The sequence below is a fragment of the Micromesistius poutassou genome (genome assembly GCF_964030765.1).
Source record: "Micromesistius poutassou genome assembly, chromosome: 7".
NCBI classification, from domain to species: Eukaryota; Metazoa; Chordata; class Actinopteri; order Gadiformes; family Gadidae; genus Micromesistius; species Micromesistius poutassou.
Genome location: NC_140277.1, coordinates 19,896,564 through 19,917,702, shown reverse-complemented (window position 1 = coordinate 19,917,702; position 21,139 = coordinate 19,896,564).

Below are 21,139 nucleotides of genomic sequence, written 5' to 3'. Positions count from 1 at the left end.
GAACGCTTAGCTTTAGGATCCCCGGGCTCTACTGCCTGATGATTTCAGAAGATTTGAACTAGTTTTGTAGTTTTATTGGTTTTATTGAGCAGTTCTTCTAATGTAGACCACACTGAGTTAAAGCTATGTGTGCTGTCTCACCAGCTGCCGCCTGGTTCTGTAAACAGTGAAGAAGGTGTTCAGCACTGTGAAGCTGTACCTTCTGCTTTGGTTCATGTCTTAAATGGACCTGACAGGTGTTTGTCTTGGTGTCAGTCTCAGTGTCTGCGACTACCATTGTGTAACGTCCATTCTCTTCATCAGGCCAGACCATCCATCTTTTTTTTTAAATCTTAACAAGGTCTCATTTGTTATGACTTTTGCCCAAATACATTGTTTCTATTTTTACGTATTTTGATACAAATGATGATGCCTAATATTGTATTTGGTTTGAGGCTGTAACAAACGGGATCACTGAGGAATACTGCTGCTGGGGGCCCCGAGGGCCCTGAGGGCCACAAGGCAGCAGCATTCCGACCGACAGCAGGCCCACATGACTTGATCTATGAGAGGAGTTTAAGATCAAAGACTACATCTTCTTGCTCTGCCTTAGGTCCGTGGTCCACCGTAAGCCCTGCAGAGGGTGGTGAAAACTTCCCAGCACGTCAGCAGCACCGAGCTGCCATCCATGGAGGACCTGTTCACTCAGCGGTGCAGGAAGAAGACCAACCGGATTATTAAAGACCCTCATCACCCCAGCAACAAACTGTTCCAGCTGCTACCGTCTGGTAGACTCTACCACGGCGTCTGGTAGACTCTACCACACCGTCTGGTAGACTCTACCACAGCGTCTGGTAGACTCTACCACAGCGTCTGGTAGACTCTACCACAGCGTCTGGTAGACTCTACCACAGCGTCTGGTAGACTCTACCACACCGTCTGGTAGACTCTACCACGGCGTCTGGTAGACTCTACCACGGCGTCTGGTAGACTCTACCACGCCGTCTGGTAGACTCTACCACGCCGTCTGGTAGACTCTACCACGCCGTCTGGTAGACTCTACCACAGCGTTCTACCACAGCGTCTGGTAGACACTAGCGTCTGGTAGACACTAGCGTCTGGTAGACTCTACCACAGCGTCTGGTAGACTCTACCACGGCGTCTGGTAGACTCTACCACAGCGTCTGGTAGACTCTACCACAGCGTCTGGTAGACTCTACCTACCACAGCGTCTGGTAGACTCTACCACAGCGTCTGGTAGACTCTACCACAGCGTCTGGTAGACTCTACCACACCGTCTGGTAGACTCTACCACAGCGTCTGGTAGACTCTACCACAGCGTCTGGTAGACTCTACCACGGCGTCTGGTCTCGCTCCTCCAGACTCAGGGACAGTTTCACCCCACAGGTCATAAGACTGCTGAACTCCTGAGCTACCTAGCTCACCACTATCCCACTTTATGCCACTTCTTTTTTCAACATCTGGATAAAAAAATGTCTGTTTACATATCACACACTCACACATGCTGCATCTATTTATACATTAGTTATAACTATATTTTTTATTTTATTCTAATTATTATGTCCAGTATTGTAGTTTATATTTATAATTGTTTATTTAGGTCTCAGCACTCTTTCTTGTGTTTTACTGAGACTGAAGAATTTCATTGCCAGCGACTGCTTTTTCTAATTCTTGTGATAAACCATCTTGATAAACTTCATTGAATTATCTTCTTGTTTTCGCTCATTTTGTTAAGAGTTTATTCCGTCTATTTAACATTTTTATTCCTTATATTAAAACAAGTGATGGTAAATTATAAGCAGTTTTTGTTGGAGATCTGACGACATCCCAGAAGCCTCTCTGCTAAAGGACGTCCCTCTCTACAAACTAATTGACGACAATATTTGCGTCCGTTCGGGTCATCTGTATTAAATTTGCCAGAAAACATAGGCTTCCATTAGCGTTATATACTATGATATTGACTAATATAATAGTGTAATTAATATGATACTTATTATATTATAAACTTATATTATAAACTCTCTGTGGAGACGGAGAGCTCGGTCCGATGACGCACGGGATTCACTCATGGAGACACCCATTACGCACGGGACTCACATCCGATGAAGACACAAACAGGATTCACATCCGATGAAGACAAACGGGATTCACATCCAACGAAGACACAAACAGAGGGGTGTTCCAAGAACGGAGGTTTAACAAACAGAGTTAACGCTGAACTCTAGGTTGTCCGATCCTGTGCCGACTAACCCAGAGCTGTCGGTTCCACAGCACCGGTTATGAATTAGTTCAATCAACACGGGGTTGGTTAACACAGGGTTGTGCGCGTTCACGGCAAACCTATAAAGACGTGATGTATGGATCATGGAAATCCTGATCAAAATGGCGAAACGGGCCGCATATTTTACCGATCAAGGTACTAATTATTCTTTTTCCTCCCTCAGCAACTAAATGATGGAAGAAAAGTGTTGTTTTATTTTTATTTATTTAAATGATTTCTGCAAATGTGGTCTCGCATCCTTTGTCAGCCCTTACAAACATTTGCGAATGTGTTCCTCCTCAAGGAACGGGTAAAGTGGGGAGGCATCTCTTTGCGCAGAGTGGGTATATTGTGGAGGACGGCGCATGCAACAATTACATCGCATGCCCGTTCCGGACAAACTCTTAGTCCACGTAGGCATTGGAATCTGGACTTCAATATCCAGAATGTATTTTCAATCTTAACGCGGGTTCTGCTGTGTGCCAGGTTAAATGTTGTCTGTGGTCCAGGAGCGGGATTAGGGTACGGGGTGATGAGCGTCGGGAGGCATTGATACCCTCGATCTCCTAGGAGATCCCCATCGAATTGCCCTGCGATCAAATACAAACTTTGAGCTATCTTGCACAAGCACAACAATTATATGAGGTCTATGATATGTTCATAATGCAACGCACCCTGTTGAAATGTATTGCTCACATTGGATGTGTGCCATCAATGCACCCAATTACATTAGGAAATCCTGAAATATAACACCCAGATGAAAAGTCAACAAGGATAATTTCGGAGCCATTTGGGAACACTTAAAGTAGATAATGCTGACCTGCAAGTTGGTGAAACTCCATGAAGTTACGCAACAACCGCTTCAGCGCAAGACAGACGCACGGAGCGGCAGACGGTAGCTTTGCCTATGTGCTCAGCATCTCCTACACTGTACAAAAAGCTACCCGTCGCAAAAAAACGGAAAGCTATGCAAATTGTTTGTAGTGAACTGAGGGCAGATCCACGATTGGTAACATTTGCAATGTAGGGTTGGAGAAGGCTATTTAAATATATCAAAGAATCACGTGAAAAACTATATCTCTCCAGCAAAAAGTCATCCGGAAAGGACAATATGTCGAGCCGTGGTCTAATTAATCTCTCTGTGAATTGCACAAATTATTTGCGCTCCGATATCAATAGGCGAACACGTAAAAGCTGCGATAAACGTGGGTTTAAATAGCCTACTCTGAGCAAAACCGGGTTATCTTCCAAACTTAACCTGCGCAAAACCTGCTCCGACCAGGTTTGATTGAGAGCATATGTTTCCATAGCAACTTACATGCCGTGTTCATTTTGGAACGGAAAACCTAGGGTTGCCGCTAACCCTGGGTTAACTTAGCTGGGTAAGTGATAAAACCGGCTTTGTGGAACACCCCTCAGGATTCACATCTGATGAAGACAAACAGGATTCACATCCAACGAAGACACAAACAGGATTCACATCTGATGAAGACAAACCCATTACGCACGGGATTCACATCCGATGAAGACACACCCATCCATAAAGAGAATGAAGATGTTTCACAGATGAACAATTACGTCCACTTCTGAACCATGCATTTCAGCGTATAGTACAAATGTGGTAACATTCCATCTGGTAAAACAACCGAAGTGCACCACCGAGTCCCGACGGAGAGAATCATCTTCCCAGCGCCAGTGGTATGATGGACAGCTGCAGCTCAAACTGTTTGCATATCATCTTTAATCGTTTCAAAATGCTGCCAAACGTTTTGATCTGACATTGTGTATCCTTCTAGACTAACGGTCTAGAATGTGCTCTACTTAGGAAAGTAAATGATGGTGCCACTGCCAGTACAACGTGGCTATCAGGCAAACAATATGGACATTTATTGAAAGTAAAACATAACACAGCGAACAGAAGACTGAGTCAGTCCAATGGTATCAGTCATTGCCCCCACCCCCCAATGGAACGCCCCGTGTTTCACACGCACAATTTACCCCATTCGACTATTAAACACAAAGTCAACATCGAAGATTGGAGGTCACCCCTAGTTTCCATAGGGACTATGATTAAACAAATTAGGCATTCACTTTCATCTCTGTCAGGGTGGTTATCATCATACAAAATAAAGGTTCTTCCGATGTGTGGCGTTAACTCTGCTGGGGCTGTTTTCAAGTCCAATTTGGCAGCAAGAAGCTCAAGTTATGAAGCAATAAGCACCACTCGCACCATGCCAGAGGAAGTCTCACACACATGGTAACTAGGGCTGGGCGCGTTGACGTGTTAATTACGCAATCTTATTTTAAAGCAATTAATACAAATTGACACACGTCTTTTTTCTTTACTTTGAAAGGTCTTGTCCACAGAATGTAAACATTCATATCAGAAATCATTTCTGTTTATAGTTCCACTTACTTTACATTCAATTACACTTGCAGTAAGTGACAGCCTGTGTTATAATCTCATTTGACTTCAATTTGAGTGGATTTAATATATAATTTTTAAAGTGTGATTAATCACAAGTTTACTCACTGTTACGGTGCCCTTATACTCTGTTAGCAGCATTCAGACAACCCAACATAAAGACTCTGACGACAGGGTTAAGGGGAAAATCAATGTCTTTACTTGTGGAAAACAGATCTTTTAGTTCCACATAAGAGGAACAACCGACTGCAAAAACCCCATCAACAGAAAAGGCCAAGGTGGTTACCACATGACAGGCAAGAAGAATGTATAAAGGAAAACCCTCACGCTCACTATCTGGCTGGAGCAGATTATACTCCAGAGCCCGACACACAACTCGCAGAGTGGACAAATCAAAACAGTGCGTCTTCCGGGTAAACTAACTGACTACCCTAGCTGATCCTATTCTTAAGGTGAGGACAGTAACCACCAAGGTAAAACAAAAGTAACAAATGTAGTTTGTTAAAAAAACAAAAACAAAAGTGGTCAACAGTTTTGAACAGCATTTAGCAATGACTAACAATGTTTGACAAAGAGTAACCAAAGGTACAGGTGTGCCAGCATCTGTGCTCAATAGGGGAGAGAGAGAGAGTGAGCCGCCATCTTCCACTGGGCTTTATATGAGTGGGGGCGGCGCCAACAATCAGGGAAAGCCAATCAGCACCTCGTAGCCACAAGGCTCCGCCTCCAGGAGGTGATTGAGTTGATTGAATGCAGGAGCAAGGCAAAACCAACATATTAGTGCAAAGACACAAAGCCAACACAAAAGCCAGTACATTTACATTTACATTTAGGGCATTTAGCAGACGCTTTTATCCAAAGCAACTTACAATAAATACATTTGTCATAAGAAGTGAAACAATATATCGCTGTCGGTACAGTAAAGATGTTCATAGAACCAAGTGCAAGTACTGACAATCGCCAGGCCAACCCATTCCCCGTGTACAGCAGTGATGGCTAGCTACTGCAGATGCTACACAACTAAGTACATGCTACACAACATGCATACACCACACAATTAAGTACATGCTACACAATTAAGTACAGTGAATGAATACAACCTGCATTAAGTGCGTTCATCAAGTGCCAGGACGTACAACAAACAATAGTGCAACAGACAAATAAGGGACTGAATGGCTATGTAGAGTCTAGGTGAACTCTGAACAGGTAGGTTTTGAGTCGTTTGCGGAAGGGCCTAGAGGGGTAGGGCCTAGAGGTTGTTGATAGAGGGGTAGGGCCTAAAGGTTGTTGATAGAGGGGTAGGGCCTAGAGGTTGTTGATAGAGGGGTAGGGCCTAGAGGTTGTTGATAGAGGGGTAGGGCCTAGAGGTTGTTGATAGAGGGGTAGGGCCTAGAGGTTGTTGATAGGGGTGTTAGTGTTTCAGTGTGTTACGTGTGTTTGTGTGTTTTAGTGTGTTACATGTGTGTGAGTGTGTGTTAGTGTGTTTTAGTGTGTTTTAGTGTGTTTCAGTGTGTTACGTGTGTGTTTGTGTGTGTGTGTGTGTGTGTGTTTTAGTGTGTTACGTGTGTGTTTGTGTGTGTGAGTGTGTTTTAGTGCGTTACGTGTGTGTTTGTGTGTGTGTGTGAGTGTGTGTTAGCCAGAACGTTTACACACGTTTACGAGAGTCATAATCGGGGAACTAAACAAATAAGACCTCAACAGGACTTGTAAAATGCATGTAAACACCTTTATCCGATCTACTTCGCACAAAAATCGGCACGTGAACGGACAAGCTAAATCGGATAAGAACACCTAGATAAGTCGTTGATAGTCTGGTCTCTACCTGCATGTACACAGCATCGTTTCAGAGTTCACGTTCTGCGCATGCTCCAGATCTTTTCCGGGGGCCGTGAGTCGGAGGTAGAAGGAGACGGTATACGTGTTGTTGTCGCCGTCGGAAAACGAGAAACGGCGATTTATTAAGAAAGGTGGCGCAGAAGATGGAGGAAGCCGGTGTCGTGCCAACCATAGACATAATAAAGAGTAGACGCCGCATTGGCTGCTGGGCGCAAACACACTAACACATGTAACACACTGAAACACACTAACACACACTAAAACACACTCACAAAGTTAAATACACACTAACACACACTCACAGTTCAATACACACTAAAACACACTCACAAAGTTAAATACACACTAACACACACTAAAACACACTCACACACTAACACACACTGAAACACACTAACACACGTAACACACTGAAACACTAACACACACACTCACACACACTAACACACACTGAAACAAATACACACTAACACACTAAAACACACTCACACACACTAAAACACACTGAAACACACTCAGTACGTTTACATGCACAGCTTAATCCGATTAAAGTAAGGTGACCAGAGGGGTGTTCCAAGAACGGAGGTTTAACAAACACAGAGTTAACGCTGAACTCTAGGTTGTCCGATCCTGTGCCGACTAACCCAGAGCTGTCTGTTCCACAGCACCGGTTATGAATTAGTTCAATCAACACGGGGTTGGTTAACACAGGGTTGTGCGCGTTCACGGCAAACCTATAAAGACGTGATGTATGGATCATGGAAATCCTGATCAAAATGGCGAAACGGGCCGCATATTTTACCGATCAAGGTACTAATTATTATTTTTCCTCCCTCAGCAACTAAAGAATAAAAATGATGGAAGAAAAGTGTTTTTATTATTATTTTTTATTTAAATGATTTCTGCAAATGTGGTCTCGCATCCTTTGTCAGCCCTTACAAACATTTGCGAATGTGTTCCTCCTCGAGGAACGGGTAAAGTGGGGAGGCATCTCTTTGCGCAGAGTGGCTATATTGTGGAGGACGGCGCATGCAACAATTACGTGCCCGTTCCGGACAAACTCTTAGTCCACGTAGGCATTGGAATCTGGACTTCAATATCCAGAATGTATTTTCAATCTTAACGCGGGTTCTGCTGTGTGCCAGGTTAAATGTTGTCTGTGGTCCAGGAGCGAGATTAGGGTACGGGGTGATGAGCGTCGGGAGGCATTGATACCCTCGATCTCCTAGGAGATCCCCATCGAATTGCCCTGCGATCAAATACAAACTTTGAGCTATCTTGCACAAGCACAACAATTATATGAGGTCTATGATATGTTCATAATGCAACGCACCCTGTTGAAATGTATTGCTCACATTGGATGTGTGCCATCAATGCACCCAATTACATTAGGAAATCCTGAAATATAACACCCAGATGAAAAGTCAACAAGGATAATTTCGGAGCCATTTGGGAACACTTAAAGTAGATAATGCTGACCTGCAAGTTAGTGAAACTCCATGAAGTTACGCAACAACCGCTTCAGCGCAAGACAGACGCACGGAGCGGCAGACGGTAGCTTTGCCTATGTGCTCAGCATCTCCTACACTGTACAAAAAGCTACCCGTCGCAAAAAAACGGAAAGCTATGCAAATTGTTTGTAGTGAACTGAGGGCAGATCCACGATTGGTAACATTTGCAATGTAGGGTTGGAGAAGGCTATTTAAATATATCAAAGAATCACGCGAAAAACTATATCTCTCCAGCAAAAAGTCATCCGGAAAGGACAATATGTCGAGCCGTGGTCTAATTAATCTCTCTGTGAATTGCACAAATTATTTGCGCTCCGATATCAATAGGCGAACACGTAAAAGCTGCGATAAACGTGGGTTTAAATAGCCTACTCAAAGCCTACTGAGCAAAACCGGGTTATCTTCCAAACTTAACCTGCGCAAAACCTGCTCCGACCAGGTTTGATTGAGAGCATATGTTTCCATAGCAACTTACATGCCGTGGTCATTTTGGAACGGAAAACCTAGGGTTGCCGCTAACCCTGGGTTAACTTAGCTGGGTAAGTGATAAAACCGGCTTTGTGGAACACCCCTCAGATTTCTGAGACAAAATCCGGGGACATTTTGGGTTCAGCGGTGTAAAAACCTCCAAACATGTCGTGTTTTTTGTCATAGAAAACTAAAACGGGGACACTGCCCTTACCATTCTCAAAGCAGTTTCTCTCACCCTATTTATCCAAAATTGCAAAGGAATATTATTGCGGACGAGATTGTTGACAGTGCGCAACTACTTTTAATTTTTTCTTTAATCCAATTTCAGATCTTTCAGTCACATTGAAAACCGGGGACATTTCCGGGGACGGCAGTAGCCGGGGACAGGTCACTGAAAACGGGGACTGTCCCCGGAAACCGGGGACGCCTGTTCACCCTAGATTAAAGCCATAGTTCGACTATGCTCCTCAATTGGACAACTGCAATTGTCCGGTTATACATGGCGGTACAACTCCTTCGCCGGCAGAGCCAGCTCCTCCGACTGGACTTGAGTCGGCATGCGACCGAGAGGTCGGAACAATGGAGCGTCAGAGAAATGACATGGACCCCAAGTGAACTGACAGCTGTCTGCTGAAAACAACTTTCTCGAATGCCGCCTGAGTTTGTTGTTGCTGGTGACGTAAAGAGGTCAGCCGGTGGCTCTGTTTCTACTAGTTGAAATGGGCACAGCGCCACCTATCGTACCGGGGATTCAATAACACAAAGTTTAAGCAAGCACTCCGATTGGTCAATTCCCATTCTCGAGCGTGTTTAAATGCCTGGTGAAAGAACGGACAAAAAGATTAGACTAATTACAGAAAGTATCGCTACGCTAACTAGCCGAAACTACTTTCATGAGCCTAGTTTCCGTAACAACGTTCAACTGACCAAGAGTCGGCTATCGTTACTATAGGAACTATTTTCTGATGGAGATGAACTCGGGCAGAAAGCTTGAATTTGAGGGCAAATTAACCCACAATATGAAAATATTTTACAATATTGTTGATAATGAAGATGGTGTGTGTTATTGAATCGCAATCTTACACTCGACGGCGTTCTTGAGTGTCATTATCGCACAGGACTTTGGAACTTGGTGTAAGCGCCTCGTTCCTACGTTCCTTCACGTACCAATAATGACATTCAAGAACGCCATCTCGTGTAAGATTGCTTAAATGACATGCTTCGGCCAATGAGTCGATTTACTCACCGCCATGTATACTCGGACAATTGCTCCAATTGAGGAGCATAGTCGAACAATGGCTTTAATCGGATTAAGCTGTGCATGTAAACATACTAGTGTGTTTCAGTGTGTTACGTGTGTTAGTGTGTTTCTGTGTGTTTTAGTGTGTGTGAGTGTGTGAGTATGTTTTAGTGTGTGTTAGTGTGTATTAAACTGTGAGTGTGTGTTAGTGTGTTTCAGTGTGTTCCGTGTGTTTGTGTGTTTCAGTGTGTTTTAGTGTGTGTTAGTGTGTATTAAACTGAGTGTGTTTTGTGTGTGTTAGTGTGTATTTAACTGTGTGAGTGTGTTTCAGTGTGTTCCGTGTGTTAGTGTGTTTCAGTGTGTGTTAGTGTGTATTAAACTGAGTGTGTTTTGTGTGTGTTAGTGTGTATTTAACTGTGAGTGTGTTTCAGTGTGTGTTAGTGTGTGTTAGTGTGTATTAAACTGTGTGTGTTAGTGTGTATTTAACTGTGTGAGTGTGTTTCAGTGTGTTCCGTGTGTTAGTGTGTTTCAGTGTGTTTTAGTGTGTGTTAGTGTGTATTAAACTGTGTGTGTTAGTGTGTATTTAACTGTGTGAGTGTGTTTTAGTGTGTGACCCTCTCGACTCACTCCACTTTGGGATGTGGGCAACTGGATTGGAAAGTGAAACGAGGCAAAAACACAAGGGCAATTCTGAAAAAGAGTTTTATTCACTTCCAAAATAGAGACCCAACAATAAATAAACCAAAAATAAATCCCATGGTTACCAAATATAAATGACTTGTTCAAAAGGAAAAGCTGTTAGCAATTGACTAGCCTAGGCATAATTTAGCATAACAGACAAGTACTGTACTCGTGTCAGGCAACTACTGGCCTCGCGTCAAGCCAGTCTTACCTTCCCTCTTTTCCCCCAAACACACGATGCAACACCCCTTCAATAAGGCACCTGGTTTGACCCAGGTGGACCAGTCAAGGCCCGTTAGGCCATACCATGTACCAGGTGGACCAATCAAGGCTCGTTAGGCCATACCGTGTACCAGGTGGACCAATCAAGGCTCGTTAGGCCATAACATGTACCAGGTGGACCAATCAAGGCTCGTTAGGCCATAACATGTACCAGGTGGACCAATCAAGGCCTGTTAGGCCATACCATGTACCAGGTCGACCAAGGCTTGTTAGGCCATACCATGTACCAGGTCGACCAAGGCTTGTTAGGCCATACCATGTACCAGGGGGGGAACATTTCACACGCAAGTACAACTAAACCAATACACCAGTCCTTTTCCTGGAAGTGAGAAGGGTTTCACTTTCTCACATAGTGTGTGTGAGTGTGTGTTAGTGTGTTTCAGTGTTACCTGTGTGTGTGTGTGTGTGTGTGTGTGTGTGTGTGTGTGTGTGTGTGCGGTCTCCAGCAGCGCGGGGAGCCGGTGGTGTTATCCGTGCTTGACCTGTCGTCAGAACAGCCAGCCGATGTATTAGTAATGCGCTGCCCTGGAGGGGCTGCTGGCCCTGCTCCTATAGAGCTGCTATAGTGGGCCTCGCTCAGCGACACGTCAGTAAGGCTGACACTGCCCGTGGGCGCCGGCCTGGGCCGTCTCATCAACTCAGCCGGTTCCCAGCTATGGCGTGTGGCGTAGAAACGGTATATAGGAGTCCCTGTTTTTTTTTTTACGTATACTATATTAAACTAAGTACTGACGAAATTGTAGACTCTTATTAATACATACTATTGTTCCAATGCACATACCCGTGTCAACTTTGGTCTCTGCTAGCGTGTCCAGTCAACCAACGGACTGCGGTCACGCGCAGGGGCGTAGCACCAAATCCTGGGCCCTATATACAAGAAGTCCTGATGCCCCCCCCCCCCCCCACCATTTTGCCATTTTGTAATGCAATGACGTCTGCGGCTACCTAGCCTATATGCCATAGGTTATTATTTATCATGTAGCTTAATAACGGTTTAGTATTAATTTAATATTAGCTTGTTTCAAATCAGTAGCCTGCTGTTGCAATATTAGCCTACCGTCCACTTTATTTATCCTTTCCCTTAATAACCACAGCCTCATCATTTGAAAGTGTAGCCTATTGTCTGCTCTTGCTTTGGGTTGTCTCTGTTCGTTTTAGCAACGATAACGGAGGTAGTTAAGAATGGGGTTTCATCTTGTGTTTGTGCTCACCTTTCTTAGAAAATAAGTTAGTCAGAACCTGACTTCCTCAATTTTGTCTTCTCTCCCTGTCTTTCTTCATCTTTCTCTTCTGAGAGCCAGACTTCAATTTATTTAACTGTGGCTGTGACATATTGCTAGCCTGGAAATCCAGACCCACATCTAGAAAGCTGTAGGGTCTGGTAACGAGTAATGAAAACGGCCCAACTCGAGGGGTGGCACCAAGCATGCATTTTAAAATATCACTGCACGCAATTGGATAACACTACGACCAATCAGAAGAATACAAGGGGTGACGTATCCAGACCAGCGGAGCTAACCAATAGATAAGACTCTTGCCGTATCCGGTCGGTAAAACAGCAACGCTTTTGGCCCGCCTATATCAGATACAGCGATGTGATTGGTAATTGTGCTGGGAGAGGGGCACCGGGGAGTGATTATATTGCTCGTTCCCAGAGTGACTCGCTGAGCAAGTTCAAATTGTGCTCTCGCGAGAACTCTGGATTTCCAGGGTAACATATTGCCACATCTCCATCCAGATAAAAAAGTCTCACTGTAAGCGAGGTGCGAAATGTGAGGCGAGGTGAAATCAGCTGTGTGGACTGAACCATTTTGCACTTTTTGAAAGGGGTATTCACAGAGTAGTCACAGCAGTCTTTACTTTTAACAATAATACACCCAATTTATTAAACTAATACTCTAAGCTTGCATTTAGATCAATATTCATCGTGACATTTAGTTATGTTATTAAACTATTTGAACAACAATCAAAAAATACAAAAAATAAATAATAAAAAAATTCAAATTTCCATGGACCCCCCTCTTCCTGTCCCTCTTCCAGTCTGTGGGCCCTGGTCACGCGGGCCACACTGCTGGGATCTCTGAGAGGCAGGGAAGACCCTCTGGGTGATCATCAACCGTAGCCAAAGCTTTCACCAGAGAGAACAAACAGGAACTCTTTGAGATTGCCTCTTTTACCAATGCTTTCTAACTATCTGAACTAATCATGGATTATCATAATTAAATGCTTATAAAGTATTATTAAAATATTGTTAATACTGTGTCAATCATAAACTTGAAATGCAAATGATCGTTGAAACCATTATCTCATTATGTTATTAATAATCTAGAACTGGTTATGTATTGCCCATGCATGGTAATGAATATTCATAGGAATTCACAATTTACTACTTTTATTAAAAGCTTCAACATTACAGATAGAACAAGGTGCTACCTGTGTCTCCATTTCACTGCTAAAACAGTCTTCAATCTCTCTTGAATCACTGTCACTGTCTGACTGCAATGAGACACACACTCACACACACCTTTAAATGGCTATTCATTGCAGAAGCGTTCTGTTCGTAAAATGTCAAAAGCTAAATTGATCAATTTGTATTAATGAGAATGGATTGAATACTAAAGATTTACAATTTGGAAAATGAAAATGATCCGGACATCGGCAGCCTGTTTTTAGTGGGATAACTTCTGACCCACAGTATAGGAAACCTGTTTTTAGTGGGATAACTTCTGACCCACAGTATAGGAAACCTGTTTTTAGTGGGATAACTTCTGACCCACAGTATAGGAAACCTGTTTTTAGTGGGATAACTTCTGACCCACAGTATAGGAAACCTGTTTTTAGTGGGATAACTTCTGACCCACAGTATAGGAAACCTGTTTTTAGTGGGATAACTTCTGACCCACCATATAGGAAACCTGTTTTTAGTGGGATAACTTCTGACCCACAGTATAGGAAACCTGTTTTTAGTGGGATAACTTCTGACCCACCATATAGGAAACCTGTTTTTAGTGGGATAACTTCTGACCCACAGTATAGGAAACCTGTTTTTAGTGGGATAACTTCTGACCCACCGTATAGGAAACCTGTTTTTAGTGGGATAACTTCTGACCCACAGTATAGGAAACCTGTTTTTAGTGGGATAACTTCTGACCCACCATATAGGAAACCTGTTTTTAGTGGGATAACTTTTGACCCACCGTATAGGAAACCTGTTTTTAGTGGGATAACTTCTGACCCACAGTATAGGAAACCTGTTTTTAGTGGGATAACTTCTGACCCACAGTATAGGAAACCTGTTTTTAGTGGGATAACTTCTGACCCACAGTATAGGAAACCTGTTTTTAGTGGGATAACTTCTGACCCACCATATAGGAAACCTGTTTTTAGTGGGATAACTTCTGACCCACAGTATAGGAAACCTGTTTTTAGTGGGATAACTTCTGACCCACCATATAGGAAACCTGTTTTTAGTGGGATAACTTCTGACCCACAGTATAGGAAACCTGTTTTTAGTGGGATAACTTCTGACCCACCGTATAGGAAACCTGTTTTTAGTGGGATAACTTCTGACCCACAGTATAGGAAACCTGTTTTTAGTGGGATAACTTCTGACCCACCATATAGGAAACCTGTTTTTAGTGGGATAACTTTTGACCCACCGTATAGGAAACCTGTTTTTAGTGGGATAACTTCTGACCCACAGTATAGGAAACCTGTTTTTCAATTTAATACTTTGGGAACAGATAATTAAATTAACACTCACTCGCACAACTAGTCTTTCCCTTTCTGATAATGAAGGCATATATATCATGGTTAATCAATTGCATTTACAGTATGATTCGAATTGCATTGCCACCACTGTAAAACAGGGACACTTCTGGCAGCATTTAAAACATTATCCCAGCATGAAATACATTTTTTAATTTGATGGTTACTAGTTTTGTGATTGGCCATTCAAATGGCCGCCTACTCCAATGAATTGTTTCCACATGGGAGTAGCTACTGAAAATGCATTGAGGCAGTCCCTTCTTTTTCTTTTTGCTGACATTAAACAATCAAGTAGAAAACGCAAATGGAGCTTTTCTTCTTGGCCATTGACTTTCTGTGTCTCAGAATCCACTCAAACAAATCCACAGGGTATTCTGCTCAACCGTCGCATTGCACAAAACATATTGTCTCTTATAAGTACAAGAGGCAGCAATCTCCGATGGCAGGCAGGTGGTTTGAAAAGTGGTCTTAAGAGAACTTCAAATGAGGTTTACATTCTCTTCACTTATAGTTCAGTACACGTTACACATGTTGAAGCACATACATCGTGGAATCTCATGTGACACATTACACGTGTTAAAGCACATACATCGTTGATGCTTCCACAATTTGAGACAGTAGATTGTGTTGCATGAAGAACAAAATGCTTGCTCCATGACTAGCACCTCTGGCCATGTTCTAGCCCTCTTCAGACAAGGGGTGTGGTCCCAGGTGGGATATGTTTCCTTAAAACAGGCATGGGAAACAATATGTTGTTAGCAGTTTATTAAAGTGGGCTTCACAGGGCAAATTGTATCATTGTGGCCTTGCTATGTAGGTAAGAATACATGGGGACACTATGAATTAATATTGGATGGCTAGGCACAGAGATTAGAAATGTAATTAGAATAGATTAGATCAGATTGGATCATTTTAAGTAAACCCAATTATTAAGTCAGGCTCATCTAGGAAGTCTATTACTACTCTTTATTCAGGGCAATAATAATCATTTTATGCACATCCCCGGTCGTTGCTGCAATGCAGCGGTGGAAATTCTAAATCGGTTTGGGAACAGCCGTCAGCGAGACAAAGCAGTGAGAAATGTGTCTGGACAAGGACTCAATGAGCTAATCTAACTCTGCTGGTGTACGCCTGCCCAGGAACGTCTGGGTGTCTGCAAGAGAGAGTGTGTGTGTCAGTGTGTGTGTGTGTGTGTGTGTGTGTGTGTGTGTGTGTGCTTGTGTGGACACTATACACACTGGCACAGTTTCATTGAGATACACGCGTTGTAGCGCTCAGTGTAATTGAGTTGTAGCTGGCCGGATCCAGGCGGAACACACAGCAGCTTGCCGGAGAGCTAAACGATACAGCTATAATTGAAATTAAAAGGTAACCACATTTATCATGCTGAGACTTGGCGTAATTGAAAATGGTGTTTGTGTGTTTTACTGTGTGTCGGAGAGGGAGGGGAGGAAACAAGGAAAACAAAAGGTTGTGTGAATGATGTTAGGCAGTCTTTGTGTATGTGTGTTCATGTGTGTGATGGGTTTTGAATGTGTGTGCACGTGTGTCTCATGCACGGGGGGGGAAGGCACAGGAAACCTCAGTTTCTGGGTAGCACTTCTCACCATGTGAATGCTGCGACCTCAATGAAGGCATCAATAAAACGTTGATCAGATTCCTCAGAACCCCAGAGGGCGTGTTCCATTAATAGAATGTTGACATGATGTTGAAAACACCAGCGGGGGTGTTTGAATAGCGGGGAACCACTCTCCTCCTATGCCAGGGTCTGGATTGAGGAGGAACAAAGCGGGTTCTGTTGTGGCGGTGGAACAGTGGGCCGACCCGTCCCTCTCTCAGATGATTGAGGGGGCATGGTGGTTGGCCAACACCGTCTACTGAGCAGTGTGGGAGAAAGAACGAGCTGGGCCGCTGTCTTGGGGCAGCAGTGATAAAAGCGGCCAAAATGAGTTCCCCTGTACCTCGAGGTGGACGGATGGATAGATGTTGTGTTAATGTTCACTGACTAAAGGTTTGGAGGACTGTACTCTTCTACAGGCCACTCTTTACTGGCCACTTCCCAAACACAATCTACAAGATGTTCTTTGCGAACTTTGGGGGCCACTCGTTAAAAAGAAAAATGTGTTGAGGTATTCTCTGTTTCCATTGTCAATGCAGCTGACCCTCTGAAAATGTATTGCAGATTTAAAAAAAAAACACTTTACACCAAGTAACATGGCTGTTCATTAATAGCCTCCATGGGGCAGAATCCTAACGCTAACGATCTTAACGACTTGCATCCCAGCCCAACTGAACGTACCGCCCAGCACCATCACCTGTTGAGCTGTTGACCAATGGACTGCAAGACGGCCAGGAGCCTTTTGCACATGTAAGCAGACTGCCCTAGCAGGCAGTTAAGCATCTAGCCCCCCCCCCCACCGAGAAGATAAGCAGCAGCATCAGAGCTGCACCACCAGGGTCTCACGCAGACGCTTTGCTCCAACAGAGTTGTTATCTTGCTGCGCTACATCAACGAATGGGAGATAAAGTGGAGCAGGGGAGGAGCTGTGGGTTCACGCTGGCACACTGCCTCGGTTCAGGTCTTTAAAAAGAGCTCTGGGTGGAGTGCTCATTCGTCAATGAGTCAAATTGTTCTCCTAATGTAATTGTCCTATCCGGATTTAAAGATAGCAGAGGTATGATATGAGAGTTGTAAAGAGAGAGGTCAGAAAGTAGTGGAAGACACCAAGGCCCCTCCCTCTCCTCCTCTCCACTGCTGAGATGTGTTGCAACGCGCCAGTGATTGACAGGCATGGTGTCTAGAAACCGATCTGGCAATATCATGATTGGTCAGAAATGAGCTCGGAGTGATTTATATTCTAAAGGCACTGTCATCTAAGATAAACATACTTTCAATTCATCAAACGAAAATACACCAAAACTCAGTTTTGGCCTGGTGTTATTGACTTAAGACACGACCTAAGATAGAGGCCCCCCACGGAAAAGGCTGTGTCATAGGAACACATTCTCTACTCAACACAGTATAGGTCTTCTTATGGTGAGCTAAGCTCCTGTTTTCACATTTCCTGCACTGGCACTGGTTGTGCATTGGCACAACTCGTGCCAATCTCTGTGTGATTACTCTTTGTCAATTTAGTCTTTTAACACGATAATATTAATAAATAATCCTATTTACAGAGGCCCTTCTTGTGCAGCACTCTTCCAAGAACGGGCCCACGTGGCTCAATGTCCAGAGGAAGCAGCCAGAGCATTTGGCAAAGGAAGCAGGGACAGGAGTTTAGGGGGGCAGGGGGGGGTAGTAGTAGTAGTAGTAGTAGTAGTAGTAGTAGTAGTAGTATAGTAGTAGTAGTAGTAGTAATAGTAGTAGTAGTAGTAGTAGTAGTGGTAGTAGTAGTAGTAGTAGTAATAGTAGTAGTAGTAGTAGTAGTAGTAGTGGTAGTGGTAGTATAGTAGTAGTAATAGTAGTAATAGTAGTAGTAGTAGTAGTAGTAGTGGTAGCAGTAGTATAGTAGTAGTAGTAGTAGTAATAGTAGTAGTGGTAATAGTAGTAGTAGTAGTAATAGTAGTAGTAGTATAGTAGTAGCAGTAGTAGTAGTAGTAGTAGTGGTAGTAGTAGTAGTAGTAGTAATAGTAGTAGTAGTAGTGGTAGTGGTAGTAATAGTAGTAATAGTAGTAGTAGTAGTAGTAGTAGTGGTAGCAGTAGTATAGTAGTAGTAGTAGTAATAGTAGTAGTGGTAATAGTAGTAGTAGTAGTAATAGTAGTAGTAGTATAGTAGTAGCAGTAGTAGTAGTAGTATAGTAGTAGTAGTAGTAGTAGTATAGTAGTAGTAGTAGTAGTGGTAGTAGTAGTAGTAGCAGTAGTAGTAGTAGTAGTAGTAGTAGTAGTAGTAGTAGTCCTAAAACTATTAGCTATTATTAATAGTTTATATTTCGTGGCCAGAGCTATTATTTTACGCGTGGTTAATTGCATGCTATTTTAGAGGTAATGGAGTAATTACATAAAATCTGATGTTATAATCAATGCCTTAATTAATAGTTTTCATTAGGTAAGATATAAAAGACTGAAATTATGAAGTATTCAACTCCTAAAGTAAATGTAATACGACATTACATAAAATAATGTAGGCCTTTGTAAAACATCAAATTAATTTTAAACAATATACAAATATATATAAAAAATCCAAATCATGTACAATTATGGTTATCATGTTAATTAGTTGTTCATTGAATGCAGAGTTTATACTGCTTCAAATTGCAATTTTTAGATCTGCGCTCTGAAACCAATTACCACCGAATTAAACAAAAGCAGTTGAAATAAATAGAAGAATTTAAAATATGGCGAGAGTAAACATGTTTTGAATGCTACTTTTACCATCGTCCATTTTCTCTCACTCTCAAGCACTCACAGACACATACACACAGAAATTCACACACACAGGCACACACATTCTCGCATGGAAACATAGAAACACAAACTCAAACACAAACACAAACTCAAACAGAGACGTGCTAACACACACACACACACACACACACACACACATACAGAGGGCTAATCTAATCTTTTTGCTATCTATATTTAAAAGCCCTCTCGTAACTTGTCACCTGAAATATTTGGGTGGTCTATAGCTCCCCCCCAATGAAAACTCAGTCAGAAATTAAATCAAATCTGTACCACTATGTGTGTGTGCCTGTGTTTGAGTGTGTGTGCCAGTGTGTGAGTGTGCGTGCTTGCGTGTGAGTTGTGTGTGCGTGCGTGTGTAGGAGGGTGAATGTGTAATGAGGTTAGCAAACTAAGACTCCATATCCGCTGCTGTCCTGATGATAAATTACACTGCAGACAGATAGCATCCTCTACCGCCTCACACCAATATCCTCTCGCCTTCACTCCGCCTCTCCCTTCTGCATATTGTAACTCTGTTGGGCTGTTATCCTGAAGACCCGCTGGGCCCAAACTCTCGGTTCTGGATCAATGCGGGCACAGTGTCCACATCAGCACAACGTTGGCACTGCCGTCGTGTGTGAAGCGTAACACACGACTTTCTAATGTAAATGAGTGATAATGCAGAGCTCTCTGCATTATCATAAGAGCTCTCTGTGGCGGCCCCAGGTCCTGAGGCCAGAGTCAAGTGACCGGGTCACACAGAGAGGTTGAAGGGAAGAAATCGGCCGATGTATTTTAGTTAGTAATATCTTATAGTAGGTAATATATCGGTGGTGTTTTATACTGCATTCAGTGCGGCAGCTTCCAGAACAGGCAGGCTTGCATTCAATTCTCAAACACATGTGACGCACATGTTAAACAGCGGCGATGGTAATGAGCAGAATAATGGTTTAATGGTGACAGGAAAATACAACTTGTGTCTCAGGGAATCACACTGACACCACCTCACCCCCCACCAACCTGCCATTACAATTTAGCAATGTTTTTCTATACAAATTGATGTAGCCGTTGTTTATGTAATACATTTGATAAATTGTGTTATTTGTCTGGCTCTCTGTCTTCCAGAAACAAACAATACACAACAGTGTTAACTCGTCTCCAGCTGCTTCCCCCTCTGTCAGGAGGACCAGACTCCACTAGCTCTGTGTCATCACCACAGTAGTTATTATAGCAAACAGATAACTAGTCACTAGTCTCAGAACCACGCTGTTTACCAAGAGACGAGTTCTTAGGACCATGTTACACCACTGCAGCTCTCCGAGGCCTTCCTTTGGTCTTCAGTCAGGCCAGTGTTTGAGTCTGAGCGTCATTACGTCCACGTGAGGAATATTAACAGGATACAACATCTTTCAGGCTTCCATACAGACTCCCGCTATTGCAAAACTAATCATGAAGGCTGAACACACGCCCCTCCACCATGGAGTCAACTCCCACTCAGATAGACAGTTTGACACGGAGATGTGTCCAATTACAGACAAGTAGTCTCTCTCTCTCTGTAATGAATCCTGGACCTTCACATCGGTAGCGCTGTCTTTGCTTCCACTGATATGTATTCAACAGCGTAGTCTATTTTGCATAATTGTATCGATTTAATATGAAAAGGATTGGGTCCCACGCATTGGCATGATGTATTTTCCTATGCACAAAATACATAAATGTATTGAATTACATTATGAACATTGGCGGGGGAACTGAAGCATTCATTTCTCCTCACAAAAAGACGAGCATTCCAGAGGAGCGGTGGGAGGCAGCGCTGGGAGGCGGGGTTCTGCAGAGCGTCTTTCACAGAGCTGACCTTAGGGTTTCAAAGCCCTTCACAGAGAGCCTGAAAGACCAGGCTGAACGCAGAGCCCCACCGTCCATGCAGGCTGGGCGTTTACACACACTTTGAGGTTCACAGAACCCCACCGTCTCACTTCCATTGTGGAGAGTGACTCTGAATGTGGTGACATTTTACACTGACTTTCACAGCCTTATTTCTATTCTTAATATTTATCTTCGAAAAAGCCAAATGGCCAGCACATTTTTGAAAAATGTCCCACATACACACGTGTTTTCTCACACAAACTATATATATATATATATATAAATAAAAATGTATCCGTAAACATATGTGATGACATTTGTCTGACATTCACAGACAAATGCACCGGCATACCAACATGCAGTTGATTGGTTTGTATGTGCACACATATATCAGTAAGTGTTCAATTATAACAAA